The sequence below is a fragment of the Lygodium microphyllum genome, chromosome 21 (assembly GCF_053477565.2).
Source record: "Lygodium microphyllum isolate KBCC chromosome 21, Lygodium_microphyllum_v1.1.10, whole genome shotgun sequence".
In the NCBI taxonomy this organism is placed as follows: domain Eukaryota; kingdom Viridiplantae; phylum Streptophyta; class Polypodiopsida; order Schizaeales; family Lygodiaceae; genus Lygodium; species Lygodium microphyllum.
This window is the reverse complement of record NC_141155.1, coordinates 15600098-15612529: the sequence shown is the minus strand read 5'-3', so window position 1 is coordinate 15612529 and position 12432 is coordinate 15600098.

Genomic DNA, 12432 nt, shown 5'->3' with positions numbered 1-12432 from the left:
TATTATACCTCTTTTGCGCAGTCGACGACGGAGTAATAGGACCCACAAAGTCTATTCCCCACTTCTCAAATGGAAGTATCGCCATAATAGGGGTAAGTGGTCTTTTCCTATTCTCTCGACTATCATGTCGTTGACAAATATCGCATCTCTTAACATACGCGAACGCATCCTGGAAAATGGCAGGCCACCAGTAACCTGCTCTTAAAGCCTTTTGTGATGTAAGCCGTCCAGCAAAATGGCCTCCGCAAGCAGAATCATGGCACTCTTCCAAAATGAATGGCACCTCATCAAGCATCACACATCGGCGATAGATGTCATCAACCCCTTGCCGATGTAGTGTACCTGCAATCAAGGCAAACTTTAATGCCTGCTGCTTAATTTTCTTTCTCTCAGCTTTAGATAGTTCGGATCCAGCCTCTCCTGTCGATAAATAATACGTTATTGCAGCATACCAGGAGGGAATAGACGCCGTATCTATCTTAAATAACGACTCCATGTCACTACCTTCAGCCACAGATTCTTTCGGCTCCCCAAAGTCCACAAGACATTCCACAATTCCTTGTAACCTTGGTGGCTTTACTCCTAATCTCATAATCAAACTCCTGCAAAGTGATTAACCACTTCGCTAGACGATCAGGCGGCTGCAGCTTATTCATCAATAATCGAAGCCCCTCCACCTTCGTATAAAGCACAACTTTCTCATAGAGGATATAGTGCCTAAATTTCTTGGTCCCAAAGACCATCGCAAGATACAACTTCTCCATGTAGGTATAATTGATCTCGGATACCCCCAGCTTCTAGCTAGCAAAAGCAATCGGGTGATACCACTTTTTTTCCCAAATTTGGGCTTTTAAAACACCTCGCCTCTTTTAGGTGCTTTTAAAACAGGTGCTTTTACTAGCTCTTGCTTCACATCCTTGAATGCTACCTTACAAGGGTCGCTCCATACAAACAAACAACTAAAGGACAATAGATTTGTAAGCGGCAATGTTCTTTTTGCCAAGGCATTTATAAATCTACGGTAATAACCAACCGAAGACAGGATGCTATGAACTTCTTTCGGAGTGCATGGTGGACCCATGGCAACTATGACTTTGACCTTCTCGAGATCTGTGGCAATTCCTACTGAACTGACCACATGGCCCAGCAAGAGCCCATAAGGTACACCAAAAACACACTTCCGTGGGTTTAGAGCGATGCAAAATTGTCTTCAGCGCTCAAAGCATTTTCTTAAAATGATCAACTGCCTTCCTCTCACGGTGGCGGCCCCTAAGTCATCAATAAACACCTTCAACTCTTCAGGGGATATGTCACCGAATATCTTATCTACTGTTCGTTGCCACGAACCAGGCGCATTGTATAAACCAAAGGCCATCACATGGTACGCAAAAGTACCAAAGATAGTAATAAAAGTTGTTTTTAACTTGTCATCTTCTGCAATTGCCATCTGGTTGTATCCTGCAAAGCAATCCATAAACGAATATATCTCCCTACCCGCTAATTGATCCAAAATCTGGTCAATAAATGGCAACGGGTAGTAATCCTTAACCGTTTGCTCATTCAGCTCCCTAAAATCTACACATAATCGGATTTGATTATTTTTCTTCTTTCTGATCACAACTGGAGAACACCATTCCGTGCGTTGCACAGGAAAAATCAAACCTGCTTTCCGAAGCTTCTGTAACTCTTCAAACAGATCGTCCCTCAGTTCGAAAGGCATATGCCTTACTTTCTGACGCACAGGACGACTGTCCTCTTTTACAGGAATAGTATGAATAGCCAGGCTGGGAGGAATGCCTCTCAGCTCATCATAACTCCAGTGAAAGATATCGCGGAATTCTTGAATTAAGGACACATAGTCCTCCCTTTTTGCTGAGCTGAGCATAGAACCTAATTTAATTGGCCACGAATCATTTGGCGTGCCAAGGTCTAGCTCAATAACATTTGTATCTCTTATACAATCTTGGGCCTCTATCGGCTCATTTAGAGTGATCTAATAGATGTCTTCCGTGGTGGATCCCTCTTTGGACTCATCACTCGATGATGTCTCACTGGCGGATAAATCTTCTAATGTCTCCAATTATGTGGAAGACAGAGGAGCTCTCTCACTCTGCGGAGACTCAGGATAGGCATCAATCACCACGCATTGAGCACCTCTGCCGAATATCAGCCGACCGGCGGGTATATCCACTTGACAGTCCGCTTGCAAGATCCAAGGTCGTCCAAGTAATACTTGGTAACTTGGACGCCCTGCAAAACGAATTACCCTAAAGTCCAACAGGCATTCTACATTTGCAACAGTGACATGGACCTTAGTAATGCAGCCTTCCGGCTGTCTCAAACTATCATCCGCCATTCTGAGAATTGTGGAGGTATCTTTCTGGATCGCAAGACCCAACCTTTCCATCAGTTCAGAGTTCATAATGTTAAAGATGATCCCGTGTCGACAATGGCATAATCTACTAATATCCCATCGACATAGGCTGCAACCCTTGGGCAATGCTTCTCAGCGTGCTCAAACCAGTCATCACCAACTCGCGCAATACCCAAAGGTTCTACGATATACCCGGTATGCAGGATCTTTCTAAATTCCTTGCGTACTCCTGCAGAAAGCTTAATAAGCTGTAAAAGATTCACATCTGGCTTGACTTCGCAAAGAGAGCTCGCCAAATTGAATTCATGAGAGTTCGGTAGAGTTCGCTTTTCACACCAAACCATCCGCTCTTTAGGTCGCTGAACCGTCTTTATTGCCTCTTTTTTAAATTTCACCTTCTTCCTCGGTGGTTCCTTATCCTTCTTAACATCGGATTTACTCTCCACGGGCTTCAGAGGTCCCCCTTCCATGGCAGAATCCAGAACTTGCATTCCTTTGTCGCCTTGTTTAGGGTTTCCGTCGACAGGCTTATCCTTGTCGGCCTCTCTACCCTTTTGACCTCTTGTAAGGACAGCTCGCAAATTAGAGGTTTCAGTGTCATTAACGCGCATAGCCTCAATCAAACTAACCCCACTACCACTAGGCAGCTCCTCTACTGTAGTCTTTGGTCGTTGGAGTATTTGTTTAGGCCCGTCTTCTCGCTGGGAATCATTTCCTTGCGCACGATGATTAACAGGCCCTAGTTGCTGACTACCTCGCTGGAGGGAATTGATCTTAATCTAGCAAGTGGCTCCTAAATGGCCGGATTTTCCACAGATGTCGCACTTGACATTTGGGCAATTTCGTGGATAATGTTTCCCACCACACCATTTGCAGCTAAACCTCAAAGGTGCACCCTCATTTGGGTATCTACTCCCTATCAAATTTTGTTGTTTTTTAAGAAAGTTGACATCAACAGCTATTTGTCGATACTGCTCCGTAATCATGTCGGTATAATGCTTCATCATGTCCTTTGTCAAGATTGTGGGAGAGAAGGAAGGAGTCTCAATTGTAGCTTTCTTGCTTGCACAATGGGGGAATACACACAGAGGTGGAGGCTGAAAACAGTTTTCCTCTTCTTAGTTGTGTAAGCCAAAAGAACTCTTATACAAAGAAATAGAAGAACCCTATATATGGGTCTCAAACCAAACTCAACTAACTAAGGTGGCATACTAACTGAGCCACAAACTAGAGTAGATAAGGATAGCTGTCATCTAGCTATTATTCATGGGCGGTATACCAACCGTATCTGCAACTGACAAGTCGGTGACATAAATGCACAACGGTCACCCTGGCATATCACGAGTGGAGCTCGATATCTCAACACTCCCCCTCGAGCTCAATCCCAATTCCTGCACACCAAGCAAGTCTCTGAACTTGCGCAGCTTCTCTACGCCCAATGCCTTCGTGAATATGTTAGCTACCTGATCCTCTGTGCTGACATAAACTAGATCAATAAGACCTAGTAAAACCCTCTCCCGCACATAGTGATAATGCACCTCAATGTGCTTTGTTCTAGCATGATAGACTGGGTTATTTGCCAAGTGTATACTACTCATGTTGTCACAATAAATGACAACTGGCCCATCTGTAGACTGATGCATATCATAAAGTAGCTTATGCAACCAAGCTACCTCACATGCAGCCATTGCTGCACCCCTGTACGCAGCCTTTGTGCTCGAAAGGCAACTGTAGGTTGTTTCTTGCTGCTCCAAGTGACTGCAGCACTCCCAAAAGAGAACACATATCCACTGGTAGATCATCTATCAGAAATACTACCAGCCCAATCAGCATCAGTGTATCCATGTAACTGTATCTGAACCCCAGTCTCATAAAACAGTCCATACTGCAATGTGGACTTCACATACCTGAGTATGCGTCTAGCCACATCCAAATGCGATTTCCTTGGAGCCTGCATAAACTGACTTACCAATCCAACAGCATAGCTCAAATCTGGCCTGGTAATAGTCATATAAATCAAACTTCCTACTATGCGTCTGTACATAGTAGGGTCTTCCAGAAGTTCACCTGCATCTGCGCTCAGCTTCACATTCTGCTCCAAAGGAACTGAAATAGGCTTACAGCCTGTCATCCCATATTTGGACAGCATGTCCAATCCATACTGCCTCTGCAAGAGCTGTATCCCACTTGGTGATCTAATCACCTCAATGCCCAAGAAATAATGCAGCTCTCCCAAATCCTTCATCTCAAACTTCTGCTTCAATAGCATTTTTACATGAAGGATATCTTCATCACTGTCACCTGTCATAATCAAATCATCGGGTAGGGCATCTGCTACATGAAGCCAACACTTCTACTTTAGGGGATGAGATAGGTGAAGGAGAAGAGAAAAATGAAGAGTTAGAAGATAAAGAAGAAAAAAAGGGATAGGACAAGCTCATCCGAGACCTTGGAACACCCCTACCTCAACAAATCAAAGACAAAGAGAAGGGTGAGGATGAGCTTAGCTTAGATTTTGGAACACCTTGACTCTAGCAACCCCAAAACAACCGACCAAACCTATAAAGTTCAATGATGATAGGCTAGGAAAAGAGTTAAAGGAGAGATTTATGAAACTATTGGATCAAGACATGAAGACCAAGGAAGAAGAGATAGAAGATGACTTAGACTTAGGTTAGAATAAGAAGGCAGAAGAGGAGCAAAATATAGACCTAGGCAAAGTAGGCCGAAAAGAAGAAGGAAAGATAGAGAATGAAGAGAATGAGAATGAGAAGAAAAAGAAGGAAAACCCAAATGCCAAGAAATGGAGGTAGGTCGCTAGAGCCAAGATGAGAGATGAGAATGAAGATGCCTCCAAAACCCCCCTAGCTAAACTCGTGGCTAAGGATGAAGCAAATCAAGATTTCGATCCAAGGCCACATCCCATCCCAGCCAACTCCGATCAAAGTAGGAACCAAGTGCACTTCAACAATGGAGTCATTGGCTATGCCTTTGGCTCGCAATATAGTTTGATCAAGGTAACTTAGTGCCATGGAAGGAAACCTTGCTAGTTGAGTCTTTGCAAACTCTCCAACTCACTCTTAAGGTGAATGTCTTTGGACTATGGAACCTGTTGGGACCATGCTCAATGCTAGTAAATATTGAGATCTCGGCATTTAGGCTGCAAGCACTACAAGTAGTTGTCATCCCAATCCTATAGATATGTGACACACCAAGCACTCCACATATGGGCATCACCCCAAAAACTTCAAAGCTACCTCTACTTTTGCAATCCAAAATCTGGTCTAAGTGTGATGACTTAGTCTATTCTCCCCTAAAGAACTTCAACTCCAAATGACGTTAAGAATAGCCAAAGAGATGGCATGTACCAAGACTGTATATTTGTGCGAAAAGGCAAGCTGAACCAACTAGTTTGTCTAAGTCCAAGGCAAGCAAGAAAGATCGGGCAAAGAGGTCAAGGAAAATAGCCCAAGTTCTTGACTTGGCAATGAGGGCAAAGTGTCTTGATATATGAACCAAGAGATCCTTGAAGTCCCTAAGGCCTAAGGCAACAATACAAAGAAAGGGAGAAACGGCACAAGGAGAAACTCAACTAACTATCTCCCTTAAGACGTGGCACAACATGGCTACAATCGCACCACTATGCCTTGACCCCTATAGTGCGACAACTTGGATCGCACCTACAAAGTTTGTCATGCAAAGCCATAAACACCAAGCCACATAAAGTTAGAACTATGAAGCCTCCACTCCTAAAATGTAATTGAATCGAGGGTGGATTAATGATATTACACATTACATATTAGATACATTAAATATACATAATCTTACAAAATATGATTTAATATATTTAAATTATATTTATTAATTATTAATAAATTAATTTAATATATATATATTTTTAAAAATATATTTTGATAATTTATTCCATATTATACACATAGTACGATATACTAATATAACATGATTTAGACTAAAATAGTATAACTTAAAAATAAAATGTAATATGATACATTTTACCATTATCAACAAGTAGGGAGTATAAGATTTATAAATATTTAACCATGATAAAAATTATCTTTCCTTCTCAAATAGCTTCTAATTGATGCTAAAATTTTCTCAATCTTTATAACTTTGTATCATATACTACAAGGATATCAGGCCATAGCGACGCCGATTAGCGATGACAAATAGTGGCGTCACATTTGCGATGCAAATAGCGACGGTACCCAGAGAAAAAAACGTAGGCCGAAACTTGAGCGCATTTCATTTCGTACATTCATGAAAGTTTTCGAGAGGAAGAGCGAGAGAGAGAGAGCGACTATTTGGCTGAGAGGGAGAGAAAGAGAGGAAGAAGGCTTCTCACCGCCACCGCCGTCGTTTGCGAAGAAGAGGAGGTGTACGAAGGGCGAAGAGGAGCCATCGTCACGAAGAGGAGCCGCCAAACCCTTCTTTGATTCTTTACGGTGAGTGCATTCTCTCTCTCTTTTACTTGTTTTTTGTATAATTTGTGTATATTGAGAGAGGGAGAGGAAATGAGAGAGAAAGAGAGGGAGAGGGAGAGGGTAGGGAGAGGAAATGAGAGAGGGAGAGGGAGAGGGAGGGGGAGGAAATGAGAGAGAGAGCGAGAGAGAGAGAGGGAGGAAATGGGAGAGGGAGGGGGATGAAATGAGAGAGGGAGAGGGAGGGAGAGTGCATTCTCTCTCTCTGTTTTACTTGTTTTTTGTATAATTTGTGTATATTGAGAGAGGGAGAGGAAGTGAGAGAGAAAGAGAGGGAGAGGGAGAGGGAGGGAGAGGAAATGAGGGAGAGGGAGGAAATGGGAGAGGGGGAGGAAATGGGAAAGGAAGAGGGAGAGACAGAGAAAGAGAGGGGGAGGGAGAGGGAGAGGGAGGAAATGGGAGAGGGAGAGGGAGAGAGGGAGGGAGGGAGAGGAAATGAGAGAGGGAGAGGGAGAGGGAGAGGGAGAGGGAGAGGGAGGGAGACATTAAACATAATAGGAAAATGAGAGAGGGAGAGAGAGGGAGAAGAAATGAGAGAGGGAGAGGAGAGAGAAAAAAGAGAGAATGAGAGGAGAGAGAAAAGATGTTAAACATAATAGGGAAAGAGAGAAAGAGAGGGTGAGGGTGGGAGAGGAAATGAGAGAGGGAGAGGAAGAGAGAAAATGAAATGAGAGAATGAGAGGAGAGAGAAAAAGAAATGAGAGCGAGAGAGGAGAGAGAAAAATAGAGAAAAATCATTAAACCTAATAGGGAAAGAGAGAAAGAGAGGGAGAGGGTGAGGGAGGGAGAGGAAATGAGAGAGGGAGAGAAAGAGAGAAAATGAAATGAGAGAGGGAGAGGAGAGAGAAAAATAGAAAAAATCATCAAACCTAATAGAGAAAGAGAAAAAGAGAGGGTGAGGGTGAGGGAGGAAGAGGAAATGAGAGAGGGAGAGAAAGAGAGAAAAGGAAATGAGGGAGAGAGAAAAATCATTAAACCTAATAGGGAAAGAGAGAAAGAGAGGATGAGGGTGAGGAAGGGTGAGGAAATGAGAGAGGGAGAGAAAGAGAGAAAAGGAAATAAGACCTTACAATAAGCTCATCCTAGGCTCATAGGGGTTAGGCCGATCCTCAACAAACCTAAGGGATATATGGCTAGAGAACCCTAGCACACTTGTGCCTCCTAGCATAATGTTTTTCCTGCAAAGAGACCTCTCATACATGGGGCTTGTCCTAGTCTCCACCACGCAAGTATACAATGAAGAAAATCATCCTATCAATTAGAAAAACATTCATTTTTCATAACGTAAATCCAAAAATAACTTTGGATATTCCATAAAAATCAATCTCTTCTTAAAAAGACAAATACAAGAAACCAAAACAGCATCATTCATATGCTTTGCAAAACTAAAACAACATCACCACAAGATCTCTTAGGAAACTCGTCTTCAACTAACAATTTTAATTAAAAAATATAATATAAAATCACTTGCAAGGAAGGACACTCTTTTATCATTAACTCTCTTTCTTCCTTAGAATAGTCTTAGGAACAAATTTCTGCTCTAACAAGCATATATTTGAGCATAATAACTATTTTAAGGTTTATTCCATGAGTAGTAGTAGTATATATGCAACCATCAAGCTAGATATCATGCTTTGGTATTTATGGAGATCCCAATCTCATGCCCTCATAGAGATTGTAGTGTGCAATAGTGTGGAGAGAACGTGGGTGAGTTGTAAATGGTAAAGGAGAATTCTATTAATGATGGAGAGAAGATGAGGTAATCGCCAATTCTATTCTTAGTGAGTGCAACCTATCCATAGTATGGCATCCATGACCGATTGAAATCAGTAAGACTTTGAAATCCTATCTCGAGTATTATAACTATTGTTTTGTGGTGGATTTTCTTGCTATAATTCAATGTCAATTTGTGCTTGTGTTTTTCACAGTGTGTTGACTATGGGTGTCAAATGCTCTAGTCGGATCTCTCTCTCTTTCTCCTCTCTCTTCTCTCAACCCTTCTCTCTCCCTCAATCTTCCCTCTTTCTCTCTTCCTATACTCTCCCTAAATCCTTCTATCTCCCCCTATCTCTTTTCTCTATCTATGTCTCTTTCTATTTCTACCTCTCTCACTTCTCTCCTCTTCTTCTCTAACTTTACTCTCTCCCTAACTCTTGTCTCTCTCTTCATCTCTATATAAGTAGTCGTAGTCATGGTCGTGGTCGTGGTCGTAGTCATGGTCGTAGTCGTGGTCGTAGTCATGGTGGTCGTGGTCATGATTGTGGTCGTGGTCGTGGTCATAGTCGTAGTCGTGGTCGTGGTCATGGTCATGGTCATCGTAGTCGTGGTTGTGGTCGTGTCGTGGTCGTGGTCGTGGTTATAGTCGTAGTCATAGTCATAGTTGTAGTCGTAGTCGTGGTCGTGGTCGTGGTCGTGGTCGTGGTCGTGGTCGTGGTCGTGGTCGTGGTCGTGGTCATCGTAGTTGTAGTCATAATCGTGGTCGTGGTCGTAGTCGTAGTCATAGTCATGGTCGTAGTCGTAGTCATAGTCATGGTCATAGTCATAGTCACGGTCGTCGTGGTCATGGTCATGGTCGTAGTCGTAACGTAGAAAAAGAGAGAGAGATGGAAGGAGAGGATAACAATTCAAGAAAGTAAAAAAGAGAGAGAGATGGAAGGAGAGGAGAACAATTTAAGAAGGAAAAAAAGAATGATAACAAAAACAAATTTTTTGTCATAATGTAGACAAAATGGAAAACGATAAAGATCCTGTTGTTCAAGATCGCGAGGTGTATCTTAATCAGCATGTCCCATATCCTTGCTCTCAATGCAAGCTGGCAATTAAACGAAAACATTGATTGTCTATAGAACACGTATGACGATTTGGCGAGTTTCAATTTGAGATCATTGATCAGGCAATTGCGGATTTTCAGCAAACGGTAAGAAAACTTAATATCAATCATGCATTGTACTCACAAGCTAATTGAATACCATATATAATAAGATTGGGTCTAGCTGGTAAATTTTCTATCCAGGGAGGTGACGTCACGTCCCAAGGAGGAGTGCACCCTTTGCGGCCAATTAGAAGAGTTCGTGGGCGTGCGATGGATGCAGTGCATGAGCCAATCCACCACTTGCAAGGCCAATCTATACCGTCAATGCCAGAGGAGATCGGCAGCCTTCCAGACCTACCTACAATCTTGGAGCCTGAGATGGAGGCACTGATCGATGCATTGATTCCCATGGATGTTGAGACTTCTGATCCACTTAGAGAGTAAGCATCCATACCATTATATGATGGGTGTCGAGTATCTCGCCTGAAGACACTGCTTGCACTCTCTTAAGTGTGCAAGCAAAATACAGGTGGAGCGATGCAAGTGTGATCGAGTTGTTCAGGTACCTTGTACATACAATTCCTTGATTTCTTTTCGGCACTATTATTAGAAACATTTGTGCTTTTTCAAGGTGTTTTATAAAATTTTTTAGGTTATTGAAATATCATATATTACCACCTGCAAATACCATGCCTGAGTCTCATGATGATGTACGACATGTTTTACGAAAGCTTGACATGGACTACAACAACATCCATACATGTATCAACGATTGCATACTGTTTCGAGGAGAATACAAGACTATGGAGACATGTCCAAAGTGTGGTGCTCACAGGTATCGACAGGACTTGCAAGGGCAAACCATCCCTAAAAAGTTTCTCAGACATTTTCTGCTTATCCCCCGCATAAACCACATGTTTCGTACGTCCGGCATGGCGAGCTTGACAACGTGGCATGCACAGAATAGGTCCACAGATGGAGTTCAACGAATATTAGCGGATTCATGCACATGGAGCCACATTGACTCTACCTTCCCAGGCTTTGCTCGACAAGGAATCTTTGGCTCAGTCTTGCAATGGATGGCGTGAACCCATTCAGTCTGCACTCAACTTCTTACAGGGTGTGGCCTATAGTCATTGTCAACTACAATATCCCTCCATGGCTTTCTACGAAGAAAGGGCATCTCATCCTTAGCTTCCTCGTCCCCAGCTGCTACATGTCAAAAATATGGATGCGTATCTTCGTCCATTAGTCGATGAGCTTAAGATTTTGTGGGAGGAGGGGGTCACCGTGCAACATATGAGCAAGCACGATGGTTGACGGTCCCCCAATATTCGAGCCATTCTCATGTGGACGATGCATGAATTTTCGGGATTCAGAGAGTGCTCAGGTAAATAGGCTTCCGTTCTCATTGGTAATATCTATATTTTATCTCGTTCAAGCTTGTATTCACTGGGTCGTGGTTTTAGAATAGGTCTGGTTACCTCAAGTTATCATGCATGTCCATTGTGCGGGCCACAGTTAGACTCCTGAAGGTCACGAACCATGAAGAAGATGGTATATGAAGTACACGTCACTTTCTTGCCAGAGGGTCATGAACTCAGGGAAGGCTTTCTTGGACAACCTCCAACACATATGAATGCCGCAAGCTGGTATGAGCTAAAAATGGTCCACGCAGAGTCGCATCCAAATGGAATGCGGCGGTTCTCAGTTTTCTACAAGTTTCCATATTGGACACACTTATAGGTCAACCACTTGTTGGATCCCATGCATATTTTCAAGAATGTGGGCAGCTTGCTATGGGACCACATCACAGGAAAGAGAGACACTATAGGGGCACAAATAGATTTGAAGGAGGTAGGCAAGATGGAGCCACTTTGGCCGCAGTCGAGTGCTGATGGTCGCGTGCAGCTATCTCGCACTCCTTGGGTTTTGTCCACTAAAGAAGAGTGCATTGTGAAGCAAGTAGTCAAGTCTATCCGCACTCCGATGGGTATGATGCGTTCTCTCATGTCTGCATTTTCTAAAGATAACCAATTTTTAGGGCTAAAATCCAATGAGTGGCACAAGATATGTCAGGTTTGTACTATGAATGGATTGTAATTGGCGTGTACATTTTGCTATTTTTGGAGTGTAGTCATTGTTCATAATGCTTTCTCATTTGTGGCAGTTTGTACTACCGATCACGATCGCAGGATGCCTTACTCCAGAAATATGCGGGGCCATTTACAGGTTGTCAACTTTGGTGCAATAGATCTCACAAAAGGAGATTAAGAGGTCATCTATTGAATCCGCGAGGTAGGAAGCAGTGGAGATGGTCTGTCTCTTTGAGAAATATGTGCCTACTAGTATGCTTATGATACAAATTCACCTTCTTATGCATCTTGTAGATGAAGTTGAGATTGATGGACATGTCCATACGCGATGGATGTTCTTCTTGGAGCGCTTCATGAAAACCCTAAAAGGCTTTGTGTGACAACGAGATCAGTCAGAAGGTAGCATGGCTGAAGGTTGGTTGGTGTCTGAGGCGCTAGTGCATATTTCATAATGGCTACCAATGGTGGATCCAAACAACAAAATGCTATGGTCGCTGAAGGACGATGATAGACAGACCGGAGATGTGGTGGTTGGAAATGGGGTAGAAAAAAGAATGGATGCTACAATGGAGGAGAAGGTGAATCGTTTTTGTATATTGCACCATGCCTCTATGGAGACGTGGCTCGCCAAGTACAAGATCACTATGCAAG